This window comes from Lupinus angustifolius, chromosome LG16 (assembly GCF_001865875.1).
Source record: "Lupinus angustifolius cultivar Tanjil chromosome LG16, LupAngTanjil_v1.0, whole genome shotgun sequence".
Taxonomy (NCBI): Eukaryota; Viridiplantae; Streptophyta; class Magnoliopsida; order Fabales; family Fabaceae; genus Lupinus; species Lupinus angustifolius.
The window spans coordinates 8860351-8866590 of NC_032024.1; positions in this window are offsets into that span (position 1 = coordinate 8860351).

A 6240-nucleotide genomic window follows, 5' to 3' on the forward strand; every position below is an offset into this window, starting at 1 on the left:
CTCCTGTCTTAGTGAGGATTGCAACAATTTTGGTTGACATATTTTATTTGTGAAGTTGTCCAATTTGACTATTATAAAAGATTTCATATACAGTGCAGATCACATCCCATATTTGTATCTTTGTTGCTTCCCAATGACAAACACTTCCGTATTCCTTAATGAGTTTAATTTGGAAAATTTTCCATGGATTTAAACTTTGCTGCTTCTTTTATGTCTCGATGCAATAGTAAGGTTGTTTGTCTTGTAACCTGGAGTTCATAAACTAAATTTTGGAAATAGCCTATTTGCTTGCGAGATAAGACTACTTATATCTGCCCTCCCCAGACCTCACTAAGTGGGAGCCTCGTGCATTGGGTAGCCCTAGTAGATAATATTTCCTGCTTCTTCACACCATGTGTTTACCCCGAGGAGTTATTCCTCTTGAACTTTGTTAAAAGTGTGTCAAAACTGAAACTCTTAGTCGAAGGAAAGATGTACATTTGAAGAATAACATGGTGATAGTGTCATGTGACGTTTCTCAGGTATTTAACTTGTGAATTATAAAATGTGATTCCGTATTATACTATTATTATTTTACTTGAGCAGATGAGCTTATTCAAATATTGTAATGTTCAAATGAAAATGGCTACTTATTAAAATTCTTCACTGCAGATGCTGATAAAAATGCTAGTTTGCTGCTGGTTATCATATACCTAGCCAACATTTTTATTTTCATATATATTTTACTTTATACAATGATTTACCAATAATTTTAGTCCCCATCCACCTCTTCTATATCTGTTTGTTAGTCTTGTTGGGATCCGAGTATTGTATCACTGGTAATGTGTTTAGTGTTATGACACACTGATTTGTTCTTTATGTATTTTGTTTTAGTGTACAATGTTTAAAATTTTATAGGTTGCCTTGTTACATGGAGACTTGAACTAACTTTTCACAACATTGGTTTGAGGATCTAGTGATATAGTGGAAGGTTTTTCAAAGCTTCTTGAACTCTAACACACTGAGTACTACTTTAAGCCATTTTATAACAGTTCATATTTAATTTAACAATATTTTGTTTTCGATTCAATGGGGTGCTTGGTTATACATGACACAATACAATTTGATTAAAGTAGTGTAATACTTCCCGAGCATAGAGTATACATTTTCAACTCCCAATAGGGCAACAAGCAGAACATGTCATGTGACTGCAGTCCAAATGAAATGCTTTCCCTATATGCTTTAGTAGTTGAACTATCAAGATTATACATTTTATAGTCTTGGTCAATAGGTTACACTTATCATGGTGTAATTATAGGAAACATGTCATTCTCTATCATTGGTGTCAGTTTCTGGAAGAAAGACATCTGAAAGCAATTGAACCTTGCATAAATAATTTGTCTTTTTCGATCGACGTGTATATTACTACACACAGCACCCGTCATTTGGCTGCAATGTCCTTACTAACCTGACTATGGGTACACCCTCTGGTTTTTGTTTGCTTCACCTCCTTTATCATTTCTGATATGTCACTGAACTACCCCAGGTGACCTGAAGGCAAATATTATTTATGCCTTCATATTTAATCACTTTGTGGGGTTAGGGTTGCGTACATCTACCCTCTCCAAATTTTATTAAGAGAGAGTCTCATGTACTTGATGGCTCTTTTTTATATTTAATCAGGTACAAAGTACAATTACTTCAGGATGCTAGCTATTATGGGCCTTCCTCCATGTTGTTTTTCTCTTGGTTTTCAAATTCCATGATTCCTTAGCTAAGGAAGAGCCTAGCTTGTTTTTTATAATTATGTTCCAAATGCAGATGTACATTCTCGTCCTAGGGCGGCAGCAAAGCATGCAACAAGAAGTTGTAGATAGGCTAGAATCAGAAACTTTAGTCACTGTAAATTTTGAACTAAGTCGGTTGACCAATTTAGAAGCTTCAGTAAGGAGAGTAGATCAAATTCACAATGTATAAGGTTTCCGCTCAGCGGAATCACAATAATCTGTGCTCAGCAGGATGATCCCGCTGAGGAAAATGTCAGCAGAATACCAGGTTTAAAAATCTTTCAATTTTGCCTAGCGGAATGCCTCCACTCAACGTCGAAAGGGCACCTAAGGAGCCTTTTGCTCTCTACCCAAATTCTGCTTGGTGCAAGGCCTATGCTCAGAGTAGGAGTGGAATATGAAAAATCGTTGCTCTCTGTCCAAATTTCGATGAGCATGGGAATTCCGCTCAATGGTAGTTCAAAAATAGGCATTCCACTCAGCACAAACATTAAAAGATAATCAATTCCATTGAGCGAAATAGGTGTCCTGAGCGCAGACTCACGAATTTGCCTATAGATGCGAGGGGGTATCGTCTGAACACCCCACAAGACTTCAATCGACTCTAAATCAATCTCAAACTATCTTTTGCACATTCTAGCATTCCCAACAAGGTCGAAGTCTTAGAGATCTTAGCACCTCTCTTTCAATATATCAAAAACAATTTTGATAGGCAAACTTTTTTTATTTTACTTCTAAGATCAGGAATAGAGCATATTTCTCAGAATTTGAATGAGTGGTTACATTTTATGTTTTATAACATAATCAATCATCTACCAAAAAAAAACCTAATCAACTGAAGTAACTATTAGAGATAATTAGTAAAAAACAATTGATAGAAAATAGAATTGTTTTTACCTATGCAATATGCACAAGGTCATTAGGGACATTGGCATAAACTACTACTTATATAATAGAAGCACCTTTGGCTAGTACTAAAAAGGTCAAAGTTAAATAATACAACACGTTAAAGTATAAAAGAATAAAGTTTACTTCAATTCTATTTTAGAAATTAATTTAAAATCTAGATGTAACTCATTGGTTTCCTAGAAAACAAATTCAAGATGTAATTCGACTAAAAATTGGTTTTGATCGGTTATCACATTATATGTACTTGTAATTTTCTCTCTTTTAAAAGAAAAGTTTAGGGAAATTTGGTCACTAGGGCATATACGGGGTTAGGTCATGCTGCATGGTTCTGAGTGTTTATGAAAATATTACAGATTACTCATCAATAGAGTACTCCAACTGACACGATATGTTATGTAAAGAGCCTCTAAATTTAAAACAAATTGTACTGTAAAGATTTATGAGTGTAAAATGTATACATTGATTATAGAAAGATTTATACATATGCACTTCATCATCCACCATTCATTTAAATTACCTTTTCTGAAAAAGTCAACAAAATTAAAAATCATTAATGAATGATACAATGACAGTGTATAAAACTTATACACTATCAGTGCATACATATTTTTCTCAAGACTTATACCGTCACTATATTATTCATAATTTATTTGAGATATTTTTTGAAGAGTCAATGACAATTAAATATGAATGGTGAATGATATATTATCCTACTAAATCCTCATACTAATCCTTCTAGCCACAAAAATGTAACACATGTCACTTGTAAATCAATCATCAACAAATAAGGTATTACATTTTTGACATATATTACTTTATTGTGGGTAGAAGGATTAATATGAGAATTTAATAAGAGGATATATTATTTTTTTTTTCTCATTTAAAAATAATATTGTACTTAATTAAAGAACCAATAAAGAATGTTATACCACCAATACAAATAAATAAGTTAAAGTCATCATCAATCAACATAGCTTTCATGTAACAAAAGCGCACAAATAAATATAAAATTTAATTAAACAGGTTTTATTAGAAATTAAGTTAACAATTAACCTGCAAAACTATAAAAGTTGAAAGTGTTTAATTTTATTTCATATCAAAATCAGTGGTTTTGGTTGTTGTAATAAATATATTTTTTGATTGGCTCAACCAATCTAACCTATCTAATTATTTGAGTCATCAATTTTAAGTTTCAACAAACCGAGCTGAATTGAATTATTCTTATTTTAGTATAAAACTATCAAATTACCTGTGCGAATGCTTGGGGCGGTACTTTTTTACTACATGATTAAGAACATATATATTATATCTATATTGTTTCTTTAAACTAAAAAAATTCATTTATTTGTTCAATAATTTCAATAGTTGATGTAAGTATTATCCTTGGTTATAAAAATTCTTTACTTTTTAGCGATCTTGTAAATCTGGATAAGTACTTTGAAGTTTGAACTAGGACATCTATTGTATTATCAAAATTAACAAATGTACATGTCATTAGGTAGGAATGATGTAGATATGAGAATTATAAAATATATATATATATATATATATACATATATATATATATATATAATTTAACTAATACATCCTAATGATTATATTTTTTGTGTTAGCGGTTATGTACAATTACAATATTTTATTATAATATTTCAAATTGTATCATTGTCTTGATTATATGTCTTTATCCATACAATTTTTGTACAGTAATATTTTAATGATATGTAGGGAATGATAGATGACAAATAAAATGAATAAATGATATTAATTGAGAACGTTTTAAGATCTATTTAAATATGTAATTACTACATATTCCATTTACCATAATTAAAATATGTTTTCAAATTTTCCTAACAACTTTAATACATAATTTTAAAATAGAAACTAAATCATCATAATTAAGAGGGTTAGAAATAGAACTTAGGTTTTTTTAAACTTACTACTCATCCTAGCCATCAATTCTAGGGAAATTCAATGGTTTGATTTAGTGAGTAAATCTAAACCATTAGTTATCCCTTTAATTGATGGCTATGGTGATGAGTAAATGGAAAAAACTTACTCTTGAAGTATTGAAGTAAGTCTTCACAACATAATTAATGTCCTAAATTCTTTAATTATAGGAAAATGAACATTTAGGAATTATCAACTTTTCTTCTAATTAATATTAAAAATAATTATTTTTTTAAAATAAATTAAATATCAAGAAATCTCTTTATTAATTCTAATATCACAGTTCACTCTATTAATAATAATATTGGATTTATGATATTAAAGTTTATAAAAATAATTAAATGAGAATGTTTTAAAATCTATTTCAATAATTAATATTAAAAATTATTATTTTTAAGAAATAAATTAATGTCTATCATTTTTATGACAGACATAATAACAAAAGATGTCCTTATTAATTGTAATATGATAACACATTCTTTCAATTAACAATAATTAATATGTTAGTATTTGTTGTGGGTGATAATTAAACCTTAAATCTTATTCACTCCACTCCTAACAATCAAACCACATTGTAACTTATTTTTTATTGTTTTAAGTTTGCTATGGGTGAGGCTCGAACATCGTTCTTATTGCTCCAAATTCTTTATTTCGTTATTAATGCCCCAAATTTCTTGATTATAGGAACATAAGAGAACTATCTACATTTTTTCTAATTAGTATTAAAAATTGTTATTTTTATGAATAAATTCATTATCTATCATTTTTATGTGAAGACAATTTTCAATAAATTTCCATATTAATTATAATATCGTAGTTTATTCTTTCTATTAGTAATAAGATTGGTTTTCTACTATTTATGTTTTAAAAATGATTAAATAATATTAATTGACAACGTTTTAAGATCTATTTAAATGTGTAATCACAACATATTTCATTTATGTATTTAAAATAATTTTCAAAATTTCATAACAACTTTAATACATAATTTTAAAGTAGAAACTAAATCATAATTAATGCATGTTTATAACGAATGATTTAAGTTATATTACATTATAATTTATAGTAACTGTTATTTCTAATATGTTTTGATTTATGTTGGTAACTGATTCTTTCTGTTTTGTAACTGATTCACAAATTTATATTCTATTTCTGTAACTTATAAAAAATTCAAACTATTCTATTTCTTCATGAGTTTTGAATCATATGTTATATTATTTATGATATTCAAACAAAATGAAATTAATTATTATTGAACTATTTATTAATTATAATTCTACATATTTATCTACATAATTAGCATTGCCTAGAATTTAGAAATCATAAATAATTTAAACAAAATATATATCAAATCAATTGATGATCACAATCTAAATTTATTAGTTATAATTCTACAAATTTATCTACATAATTAACATTACCTAACATTTTGAAATCATAAATAATTTAAACAAAATATATATCAAATCAATTGATGATCACAATCTAAATTTATTAGTTATAATTCTGCAAATTTATGTTCATAATGAGTATTGCTTAAAATTTGGAAATCATAAGTAAATTAAAAAAATATAAATCAAATAAAAATGAAGACATTATTCTTCTTCATATATATGAA